This window comes from Tamandua tetradactyla, chromosome 4 (assembly GCF_023851605.1).
Source record: "Tamandua tetradactyla isolate mTamTet1 chromosome 4, mTamTet1.pri, whole genome shotgun sequence".
Lineage (NCBI taxonomy): Eukaryota > Metazoa > Chordata > Mammalia > Pilosa > Myrmecophagidae > Tamandua > Tamandua tetradactyla.
This window is the reverse complement of record NC_135330.1, coordinates 42,478,718-42,491,848: the sequence shown is the minus strand read 5'-3', so window position 1 is coordinate 42,491,848 and position 13,131 is coordinate 42,478,718.

The window sequence follows — 13,131 nt, the reverse complement described above, 5'->3', positions numbered from 1 at the left end:
GTATGTTTTAAATGGATCACTTAATTGCTTTCCAAGGTGTATATTCTTGCCTCTATCATCTCCACAGAGGTCTTTTCTGCTTATTTTTATCTATTTTTCACCTGCTTCTCAAATTCTATGACTTGCTCATGCTTGTAGTCTCAGATTCTACCTTAGCACACTGAACATGATAATCAAAATAACATAAATATTAGTGGATGTTTACTCCTTGCCAGATTCTCCAATTAGTACTTTGAATGAACTTTTGTGGTTCTCACAAAAACCCTATATGATAGTTACTACTTTTATTTCCATTTTTGCTGAAAAGATGTTATCCAGGTTGTCCATTGTCACACAACCAGTAAATGTCAGAGCCTAAAGTCCAAATGTCTGACTGTGTTCGGAGCCCAGCTTTTGACCACCTTGTGATGGCCTGATAAGATCCTAAAAAGGTGCAAGGGTGTCCCCTAGTGACTGAGCCTTTGAATAGCAGTCTAGGGAGGTGCAAGCAAATCATATATACGAGGATCCAACATGGGATGCACAGTGGGAGAGTTTACCAAAGTCGAACTGCATGTGGTTCTGTTGAGAAATTCAACCATCAGTTGGAGGTGGTAAATATGCTAAGAATTTCTGGTTTGTTATGTTTATTTGAAATCTATACCTAGACCACTGGATAAGCTGATTTTAAGGGGTATACATTTTAAATGTTAAATGCATTTGACATTAACAGAAAAAAGTATAAAACTATTAAATGCCTCACTGATTACAGTAGTAGTTCAGAGTTTTAGTGTTTAACCACTTTACATCACTGTCAAACAGTCCCCATTCTCAATGATCCACTCACACTTCTATTCATTAATTATTAATTAATATATATTAAATTCCTCCTAGAGTTTAATGCCAAGTACTATCAACGAATCTTGCAATCTGGAAATGGAATCTCTTATTCCTCAATGTGATTCCTATGGCCATAAAACTCAGATAAGTGAAGCATTTTAGTGCTTTAGTTGTTTTATATATTTGAACATTCTCCAGTGAGGGATTTATTTTCTGTTCAGGCCCAAACTGGAAGTTTCTCTTTCAGTTAAAAAGTGAGAGACTCAAACTCTTCTAAAGGCCACAGTCTTGATGAGATGATATGCCTCAACATGTGTCTATAAACTAAAACCATCTTTTTTAGTACAATTGACACAGGAAAAGAACACCATGAGGTTCTGGGAGAGGATAAGCAAAGCTTGGTAATCTCAATCTCACTTCAACAGACAAATTATTTAACCACCTCAATGGTGTGTTTATTTAGCCACCGTGAACCAGACTGCATATTACACTTACGTTGTCTGTGTATGCTCTCATTAGTGATATAGCGCTTACATTTAATGGAATAGTCGTTCCAAAGTCTCATTCTAGTCATTTTCAATTGATGCTTCTCCTACCTCACCTCTAAATAAGACCCTGTTCAGAAAGAACCTGAATTCACTTTGGAAGAACCCAGCTGATGATGATGATCAAGCTTTGGATTCCCTGAGGAGGTAAGCAACACATCTTAGGAAGTATTGTGCAAGCCAATTAGTCCTTATTCCTGCATCAAACACTTACAGTGTTAACTATATTAAACACTTACAGTGCGTCTGACACATTGTTTTCCCCAAAATTGTCTCATTTTATCTCATGACAAAAATCCTGGTCCACACGTATAATTGTTTTAATAAGAGTTCTTTAAGGAAACAGAACACGCACACATCACGTAAATATAATAAAATTTATTATAGGAGTTGACTCAGGCAACTGTGGGCTGGGTAAGTCTGAATTCTGTAATGCAAGCCATAAGCGGGGAACTCCAACGAAGTTTATCAATGAACTCCCCAGGAAAAGCTGGCTGGGTAAAGTAGAGACAGAAATTCTTCCTTCTGAATGTTGAAATCACCTGTTTTCCTTTTAAGGGATTCAGCTGATTGGGTAAAACTTCTCTCACTGTGAAAGGCAATCTCCTTAGTTGATTATAGATGTAATCAGCTATGGAGGCAATCAATTTATGGATGATTTAAATCCACGAAATATCCTCACAGTAACAATCAAGCCAGTGCTTGCTTAACTAAACAGCTGAACACCATCACCTGGCCAAGTTGATACATGAACTTAACCATCACAATGATCATTATAGGTAAAGAAACACAAGCTAAGAGAAGGCAAGTAACTTGACTAAGTTCTCCCGGCCTACCTGTATCAAAGCCAACTTTGGAAAGTTCTAAAGAAACTGGCTGAATAGGTAGTTATTGTATAGATACTCTATAAATTTAGAAAGCAAATGTAAGGACATAACTTAGAGACAGCAAGGGGCAGGACAAAGAAGGAAAGGGAGATTGAGACATTTTAGCACGTTTGCTAATAATCAAAGACGGAAACAGAATAAAGGGAGCCTAGCGCACCTAATACACCCAGAAATCCTTACTGAAATATCTGAGTCTTCTAAGAAGACTTTAAGAACTGAATTGTTATCCAGCAAAGATAAATCCTCTTTATTGCGATTCTTTAAAGAAAAAAATAAAAAACACAAGACTATGGGCTGGGCAAGGTTCAATTTGTGAACCTAAAAGTAAATAAATAAAAAGCCTTAACATTTCTATAAAATAAATTTGGAGCTTTAGATATATATTTCATCTAACCTAAGAAGTTTATTCCTGGAAATATATCCAATGAAATACTTTTCAGAAATAAGATAATTTTCCTGTAACTGGTGTTCTTTTGCTATTTGTTTTATTTTAACTTTTATGTTCTTCCACTATTTTTTAAGAAAGATGTTTTACTATTTAAACTTAAACAACGAACATTTTGTTTTATAAAAGAAACCATTCCCACCAGCATTTTGAAGATTAGGATATACTTACAGAATAACCCACCCTCTGCAGTAAATTAAGGTCACTGAATAGGATCTTTATTGATTTTAGTATAGTTGGTTAAATGAATTATATATAAACAGATGACAGAGAATACATAATGCTATAGTAATTCTAAACACAGTCATCTTTTCAAGTCCTAATTTTATAACAAGATGTTTCAGACCTGGACAATAAAAAGCACTTCTCAGTCTTCACTCACTGAAGGGGGAGGAAATTCCTCGTGTGATTTTAGGCCTAGTTCTTTATACGCAACAAGCAGGAATATGACAATTTAACAAACAAAAAGTCATAGCAACAGAAACTGCCTTTCAGCCCATCTCTGGGAAACAGGCAGGCTAATTTGTAGTCTCCCCACATACACGCCTGCCTCATTATAATCCACTCTCCACACTGCAGCAGCCAAAATATAAACCTGTGCTTAAAATCCTTCCAAACAATTCCAGCACTCTCTGCATAAAGGCCCATCCCTAATACAGGTGGTAATGAAGGTGACCCAGCATTCCATTTTCCACCTACTTTTTCGGGTATAACTCTTGGTACTTCCTTTTCACTCGCAAAAGGGGTCCAATTTGAACAATAAATTCTATAGTTACCTCTCAAGGTTATGGATTTTTACTCCTGCCCTTCCTTTCTTTAATCTATACCCATCAGATGAACTAGATTTTCTGAAATATATTTCCCTCCATCCTGATCTGGGGTCTTTTCTCAAGTTCTGTACCTATCCCCCTAACAATGCACCTGCCTCATTTATAACCTATTTGTGATTCATATTTTAATTAATTTATCACTTTTTTTTCCAAACTGTCCATTTTTGACCTCTCAGACTCGGTAGGGTTCTCCTATTATTCATCCTCATAGCACCAAACAGCTCTCCATTTATCACCAAGATGATATGGCATTTACTCACAAGATTATTTGATTAATGATCACATTTCCTATTTGACTCTAAATTCCATAAATATAAGGACAGGTTGGTTTCTTCTTTTTTGTTTTGTTTTGCAAGTCACTTTACCCAGTACCCATTATTGTGCCTGACACATAATTTCCTCTCAACAATTATTTTTTTAATTAATAATTGATGTAACCACAATGCTTATGCATACTTGTGTTAAGGTGGAATAGCTGTATTAGTCAGGGTTCTCTAGGGAAACGGAACCAACAAGAGCTATCTGTAAATATTATGAGATTTTTATTTAAAATGTATCACATGACTATGGGTTACACAAGTCCAAATTCTGTAAGATGGGCTGCAAGCTGGAAACTTCAGTGAAGGTTTTTGATTAATTCTCCAGGAGAAGCTGGCTGACTTAAGTAGATATGGAAATTCTCTCTACTGATTGTCAAGATCATCACTTCTCCTTTTAAAGCCTTCAACGGATCGGATGAGACATCTCTTATTGTTGAAGGCAAATTCCTCAGTTAACTGTAGATGTAATCAGCTATAGATGTAATCAGCTAAGGATGTAATCAACATACTGATGACTTAAGTCCATGAAATGTCCTCACACTAACAATCAGGCCAGTGCATGTTTAATCAAACGATTGGGCACCATCACCTGACCAAGTTGACATAAATACCTAACCATCACAATCCATTCTTTGTCAATTGGCACCTATACCTCAAACCATACCTAAACTCTAAATAAAATGCAGTAAGATTCATACCTTTTGCCTAACAATACTCAACCATGCTGCCTACAACCAGAAATGCCCTGACTCTCTCCAAAATAGGGTGCAAGTCCTTAGGTAATATGCCCACCTAAACTTAATACCCTATAACTTAAATACGTTGAAACTAATATATCATATGTCATATGATAAGGTAAGAAAGATAGAGAAAAAAAGGTGTTTGCTTTGTGTACATATAAAACCATGCTCATAAGAAAACAAGGAAGAAAAATTCAAAACCATTGTAGCCATCATTATTCTATCTGTTCATATTTATCATTATCTTCTTTCACTAGTAATTGCATGTTCCCTTTACTTTCAGCAAGCACCTCAGCTGACCATGGTTCTTTGCCTGACGGGATGTTCTCCAGACCTTCATTCCTGAAGTTTCAAGGCCATTGGTAGTTTTGCCTGGATTGGATTGTCACAGTTTTCCTTTGACTTTAATCAAAGGGCATGGCAGTAATAAAATATACCCTAAGAGTTATCCTATATTCTAGGAAAGGCCTTCTTTACCTCCGTTGTGTGGTTGCAGTCCTATTTCCCCTGATAGTTAGTATCAATCACCCCAACCAGTACAGTAATTCCCTTCTTAGCCCGTTGATGCAGAGGCATAAGGAGCCTAAATGGACAAGGGGTAAGTTTTAACTTTCAATTCAATGGAACCATTCTTGTTTCTCCTGGTGGAAGCACTCCTCCTTTTGGAACCAACCAATACCTGTAGGCCAGCAGAGCTCAAGTTTACAGGGATAGGAAGCCAAATTTTTCTACTGGTTGTCTAGGAGCACAAGGGTATTATTCCCATTTCTACCCCTTGAATCTTGGATTTGGGAATCCTGGCTATCAGAAGAAAGCACCATAGAGTAGTTGCCGATTTAGAACACAGTTTCCTGGAGAACACTGCCCCAACTGTGCAAGGCATTGCCACCTAGTTAGCACCATAACTGAGTCTTCAAAAAGCTATTCCATTCTTCTATCAGTCCTGCTGCTTTAGGATGATGGGGAACATGTTTCTGCTTCTTTAGGATGATGGGGAGCATGATAAGCACAGTGACTTCCATGAACAAGTGCCTATCCCTGTACTTCATTTGCTGAGAAATGGATTCCTTGACCAGAAGCAATGCTGTGTGGAATACTATGATAGTGGGTAAGGCATTCTACAAGTCCACAGTGGTAGTTTTGACAGAAACATTGTGTTCAGGGAAGGTAAAGCCATATATGGAGTATGTACTTCTTTGGTTAGATTAAATCACCGCCCCTTCTGTGATGGAAGTGGACCAGTGTAATTAATCTGCCACCAGGTAGCAGGCTGATCAACTGAGGGAATGGTGCCATATTAAGGACTGAATGTAGGTCTTTGCTGCTGGCAGATTGGGCACTCAGCAGTGGCCACAGCCAGATTGAATTTGGTAAGTGGAAGTCCATGTTGATGAGCCCATGCATAACCTCCATCCCTACCACTATAACCAGTTTGTTCATGAGCCCATATGGGCAATGACAGGAGTGGCTGGGGAAATAGGTTGACTGGTATCTACAGAACAGGTTTTCTTATCCACTTGATTATTAAAACATTCATCAGCTGAAATTACCCTTTGGGGAGCACTCACATGGGACACAAATGTCTTCATGTTTTTGTTCAATCAGAAAGTTCTATCTACCTACCTCTTTGTGAAACTTTTGTCACCAATATTCCAATCATTTTCCTTCCAAGTCCCTGATCATCCAACCAACCATTGGTGAAAGCCCATGAATAGGTATATAAGCACATCTTTGGTCATTTCTCCTTCCAAGCAAAATGAACAACCAGGTGCACTGCTTGAAGTTCTATCTACAGGGATGATTTCTCCTCACCACTGTCTTTCAGGGATGTCCCAGAAAGGGGCTGCAGTGCTGCAGCTGTCCACTTTTGGGTGGTACCTGCATATTATGCAGAACCGTCTGTAAACAAGGCCTGGGTTTTCTCTTCCTCAGCCAACTGATTTTTAAAAACTCACCAAAAGGCCATAGCTGTGGGCTGGGAAAGAAAAAGTAATGTGGTAGAGGTGGGGATCATGGGCATTTGGGCCACTTCCTCATGTAGCTTACTTGTGACTTTAGAACCTAGTTTAGCCCTATCTCATATTTACCACTTCTATTTTATGATGAAGTTTTGCAGTGTCACACAACACCCAGCTCATTATAGACAACTCATGTCTCATGGTAACTTTGGTGGTCTATTAAAGCCCAGTAGCAGGCCAAAAGCTGTTTCCCAAAAGGAAAGTAGTTATCTGCAGTGGTGAGCAAGGATTTGCTCCAAAATCCTAAGCTTCTGCATTATGATTCCCCTATAGGGGTCTGCCAAATCATCCAGACAGCATCTGTATTTGCTACTGACAGTTCCAACAGCATTGTATCTGCTGGATCATATGGTTCAAGTGGCAGAGCAACTTGCACAGCAGCCTGCACCTGTCACAAAGTCCCCTTTTGTTCCAGTTCCCACTCAAAACTGGCGGCTTTTCTGGTTGGTAAGTGGGCCAATATAGCACACCCAAATGAGGAATATGTTGCCTTCAAAATCCAAGGAGGCCAACTTGGCATTGTGATTCGTTTTCTGGTTGTAGAAGGCACCAGATGCAACAGCTTATCTTTCACCTTAGAAAGGATATGTCAACAAACCCCATACCACTGGGCATTTAGAAATTTCACTGTGGTGGAGAGCCTTTCTATTCTTATTGGATTTATCTCCAACATTCTTGTTATGAATGCAAATGCCTTACCAATAAATCTAGAGTAATTGCTACTTCTTGCTCACTAGGTCCAAGCAACATGATATCATCAAGATAGTGAACCCATATGATATCTTATGGGAGGGAAAGATGATCATGGTCCCTGTGGAGAAGGTTATAACGTAAGGCTAGAGAGTTTCTATACCCCTGAGGTAGGACATTGAAGGTGTATTGCTGGCTTTGCTGGCTGAAAGTTGCTTTGAGTCTGATGCCCATTATGGTAGTCATGCCCACTTTGTCTTTGATGAGAATGCTGCCACCTGGCTACAGCCCACCAAGGATCTGCTTATTCTCATTTTATTTAAAGATCCAAGCTCAGTGATAGCAGTTTCCACAGTAATATGTGACCAACAGAGAAGAGCGGCCACAGAGCTCTCCAGGAAAGACAGAGTTGGTATCCAAATTTATTCCTCAGAGTCCTGCTGAAAAGTGTTCCCTCTTTTTGTTCCTGAGGTAGGTGAGCAGGTCTTACAAGATAAACCCACTCTCCCCTTCCAATCTCTTTAAGCTTTTGGATCTCCTCATCTACATTATACCAGGGCAGTTCTGGCATTTCAAACTCAAGTAATGCTGGCCACCTTTTGGTGCATGCTTCAGCCAAACCATGGCCCTTTCTAACTTTTCAACCTGCAACATTGAATCCAGAATTTCTGCATAGTGTACCCATATTCCTTCCATCATTTTCCCACACCCTTAGTATCCATTCCCACATTTATTCCTTTTTTTATATATCTACATATATTGGAAAAATCATGCAGGTTTTTGGGAGTATAGCATACCTCTTCATGGGTCACACTTTATGCCTCACCTTTCAGGGACTGTTGGGGCTTCAGCCTAAAAGGAAAGAGCTGTGGTGAGGGTAGGTCACGAGAAGAATTACAATTGTCTTGCAAGCCAATTACCTCAGGGCATTCCAGTGCAGTTTCATCTGGTGAAACAGGATTCACCTCTTCATACACACGAGTGAGGGTTGATTGCTCATGGGAGGTGATTATGAGTTCATCAGGCAAAATAGAGTTAAACTCTTCAGGTGGAGATTGGATGGCGGATTCCTCAGGGCAGAATGGAGCACCCATGGCTGTTTCTCAGGGAACACTATTACAGGTTAATCTGGCAAAGATTTAATAGTGTGCTGGTTTGAAAGGATGTATGTATCCTAGAAAAGCCATGTTTTAATCAAAATCCCATTTCATAAAGGCAGAATAATCCCTATTCAATACTGTATGTTTGACACTGTAATTAGATCATCTCCCTGGAGATGTGATTTAATCATGACAGGTTGTTAAGCTGGATTAGGTGACGACATGTCTCTACCCATTTGGGTGGGTCTTAATTAGTTTCTGAAGTCCTATAAAAGAGGAAACATTTTGGAGAATGAGAGATTTGGAGAGAGTAGAGCAGAACGACATAGCCGTGAGAAGCAGAGTCTGCAAGCCAGCGACCTTTGGAGATAAAGAAGGAAAATGCCTCCTGGGGAGCTTCATGAAATAGGAAGCCAGAAGAGGAAGCTAGCAGATTATGCCATGTTTGCCACGTGCCCTTCCAGATGAGAGAGAAACCCTGACTGTGTTCACCACGTGCCTTTCCAGATGAGAGAGAAACTCTGACTGTGTTCGCCATATGCCCTTCCACTTGAGAGAGAAACCTTGAACTTCATTGGCCTTCATGAACCAAGGTATCTTTCCCTGGATGTCTTTGATTGGACATTTCTGTAGACTTGTTTTAATTGGGACATTTTCTTGGCCTTAGAACTGTAAAATAGCAACTTATTAAATTCTCCTTTTTAAAAGCCATTCCATTTCTGGTATAATGCATTCCAGCAGCTAGCAAACTAGAACATCTAGGTTTTCAACATCCCCACAGTTATCATTATCAACCCATATGACCCTATTCCAGTTCTGAGGATCCCATTCCTTTCCAATCAATGCCTACCTTTAATAACAACGTCCGTTGCATATTGGAACCAGATAATTTGTTCTCAAGGATGCACAGTCCACAGATTGAGGGAAATTGAGCTGTAGGACAGATTGATTTTGATGAGACAAGCCTACTTGTTGGAATCAAATACCAGATATTGTATCAATTTATCTGTAATTATGTCAATGTAATTATTTCAAAATGTATCTCTAAAGTTTTTTTTAACCATCGTTACATTTAACCATTATCAGAACTAAAACAAATTAACAATAATAATTAATCTCAGCAAATATCCAGCCAGTTTTCTCATTTCCTCAGTCCTATAAAAGTTTCATTTATTTTTTTGTTACAATGTATTTGTTGAATCTGGATCCAATAATGATGTAATAATGTCCATTCACAATTTTAATTTTTTATATTTGAAGGGTCTGTCACTAATATGGGGTAGAGAGTTGGAACTATCTGATGTTCTGGAGAGGCTGGGCTAGGTTACAGGACTTATCTGGACCAGGGACCCATCTGGAGGTTGTAGGTTTCTGGAAAGTTACTCTAGCGCATGGAACCCTCGTGAAATCTTATATATTGCCCTAGGTGTTCTCCCCCCCCCCAATTATTTCTTTATTTTTAATCCATATGTTTTACTCATCTGTCCATAAGGTGGATAAAAGAAGCATCAGACACAAGGTTTTCACAATCACACAGTCACATTGTGACTATATCATTATACAATCATCTTCAAGAAGCATGGCTACTGGAACACAGTTCAACATTTTCAGGCAGTTCCCTCCAGCCTCTCTGTTATGCCTTAACTAAAAAGGTGATGTCTATTTAATGCATAAGAATAACCTCCAAGATAACCTCTCGACTCTGCTTGGAATCTCTGAGCCATTGACACTTTATTCTGTCTCATTTCTCTCTTCCTCCTTTCAGTTTAGAAGGTTTTCTCAATCCCTTGATACTGAGTCTCAGCTCATTCGAGGATTTCTGTCCCACGTTGCCAGGAAGGTTCACACCCCTGGGAGTCATGTCCCACACAGACAAGAGGAGAGTGGTGAGTTTGCTTGTCGTGTTGGCTGAGAGAGAGAGCAGGTCAGCATTTTTGAATATGTACCATGTGAACTAGCATGATCTCTCACTGTGGATGCTCCACCAAATACTGCCTCCAATCTCACTTCATATCACACCAACCTGAGTCACCTCACTCCAACTCCCTAGTTCAACCCCCACAAGATAGCATAAAAATCGTAAACTTCCACAGTTTATGGAGACACACTTGAATCTAATCTCCTGCCTCCTGTCTGGCTGCCATGCCATAAATAAACTCTCTCTTTTCTTGAAATCTTGGTGTCATAGTATTAACTTCTATATTCATTAGGGAATGAGCCCTTGATTGGAACACCCCTTGTTTATATTATGTTTAAAACAAGAGCTGTTTGTTCTGTAAATTTTCTCAACACTTTGGGATTTGCTGATTTCATCCTACACGTCATATAATACGTTCTTCTGAGAGCCTATTTCTTAGTTCTATATAGTTTTTGATGAAGGTGAAGTTGTGCATATTTATGGTGCTTTGTTTTTTTTTCCTCGTTTTTGTGAGTAACCAGCAAATGGTGCTTATTTCCTCTACAATTAATTCATATGTATTGGTAAGATAACCATTTTATTCTACCATTTTGTCTTTGCTTAGTAACTAAAATGCAATTTCTAAGGTAATTACCAAGATTATTCTACTTAATATGCGCACCTTTCCTTTCCCCCTTTTTATGATGTTTGTCAATGAATACAGTCTTTAAATAAATTATAATTTTGTATTTTTTTATTAGAGATGTTGTGGATTTATGGAATAATCATACATAAAAAGCAGGATTCTCACACAATACCCCAACAACAATATTTTGCATTGGTCTGGAACATTTGTTATAATTGATGATAGTATATTTTTATAATTGTATTATTAATTAAAGTCCATGGTCTAACTTACGGTTCACTATTTGCTTGGTACAGCTCCACGGATTTTTTTTTTAATTATTTTGCTATCATATATATATATATTTAACATTTCCCCTTTTAATCATATGCAGACATATATTTCCGTGTTGTTACTTGCATTCACAAAAGTGTGCTACTATCAACACAAACCATTACCAAAACATTCCTATCATTCCCAGTAAAACCCTGTACATTTTGAGCCTTAACTCCTGTTTCAGCTTGCTAATGCTGCTGGAATGTAATATATGGAAATGGATCGCTTTTACAGAGGGGGTTTATTAAGTTACAAGTTTGCAGTTCTAAAGCCATAAAAAATGTCCAAATTAGAGTATCAACAAGAAGATACCTTCACTTAAGAAAGGCCAATCATGTCTGAGGTTCCTCTTGTCTGCTAAGGAAGAATGTGGCTGGCATCTCCTGGTCCTCTGCTCCTGGGTTCTTTTGCTTTCAGTTTCTGATTCCAGTGGCTTTCTATGTTGGCTCTCCCAGTATCTCCAATGTCTGTGTTCTCCTTTGATAGAACTCCAGTAAGCTAATTAAGACCCATCTTGAATGGGCAGGGTCATATATCCATGGAAACAAACTAAGCAAGAGGTCCCGCTCACAATGGGTGGGCCACATCTCCATAGACACAACCTAATCAAAAGTTCACACCCAACAGTAAATCTGCCTCCACAAGATTGAATTACAAGAACATGGTTTTCCTAGGGTACACAACAGATTCAAACTAGAACAACTCCCCATTCCTTATAGCACCCCATCCTCTGGTAACCTATGTTCCAGATTCTGACTCTATGATTTACTTATTCTAAATGTTTCAAATCAGTGAGATGATACAATATTTGTCCTTTTGTGCTTGACTTATTCAACTCAACAAGATGCCTTCCAGATTTATCCACGTTGTTGCATGTATCAGGCTTCATTCTATTTCATGGCTGAATAATATTTCATTTTTGTATATACCACATTTTATTTATCCATTCATTGATTGACACGCCATGGGTTATTTCCATCTTTTGGCAATGGCGAATAATGTCAGTATTAACATTGTTGTGCAAATATCTGTTTGAGTCCCTGCTTTATATTCTTTTGGGTATATACCTAACATGTGCTTATATATGGCAGTTCTATACTTAGCTTTCTGATTAACTGCCCAAACTGTCTCCCACAGTGTCTGCAGCAAAAAAAAAAAAAAAAAAGAGTGTTCCTATTTCTCTACATTCTCTCCAGCACATTTTATTTTTCTTGGGTTTTTCATCTTTTGTTGTTAAGTTGTTTTTTTTTTTCCACATGTGCAGGCACCAGGAAACAAACCTGGGTCTCTGCCATGGCAGGCGAGAACTCTGCCTGCTGAGCCACCATGACCCACCTTTTTTGTTGTTAAGTTAAAAGATTTATTCACATATTATGGTTACAATCCTTTATCGAATATGTGGTTGTGCTGGTTTGAAATTATTATGTACTCCAGAAAAGCCATGTTTTAATCCTGATCCAATCTGTGGTGCCAGCACAATAATTCAATATTGCAGGGCAGAAACCTTTGATTAAATTATTTCCACAGACATGTGGCATGCCCAAATGTGGGTGTGACTTTTTGATTAGATGGAAACGTGACTCCACCCATTCCAGGTGGGTCTTGATTAGATAACCTGAATCCTTTTAAAAAGGAAACATTTTAGAGAGAGCCAGAGTGACAGATACAAGAGCTAATCCAGACACTTGGAGAACAGTTTTTCAGAGCTAACAGAGACAGCTGACGTAGAGATTTGGAGATCAAGACAGAAATAGCCTGGGTGCTAAGCAAGGATTCACAGAAATAGCTAGAACCTGAAAAGAAGAAATCTCTAGCCCCAGCAGATGCTAAGCTAAGAGATGAAACCCAGAGTTTTATCCCAGAGTAGCTAAGGAATGTC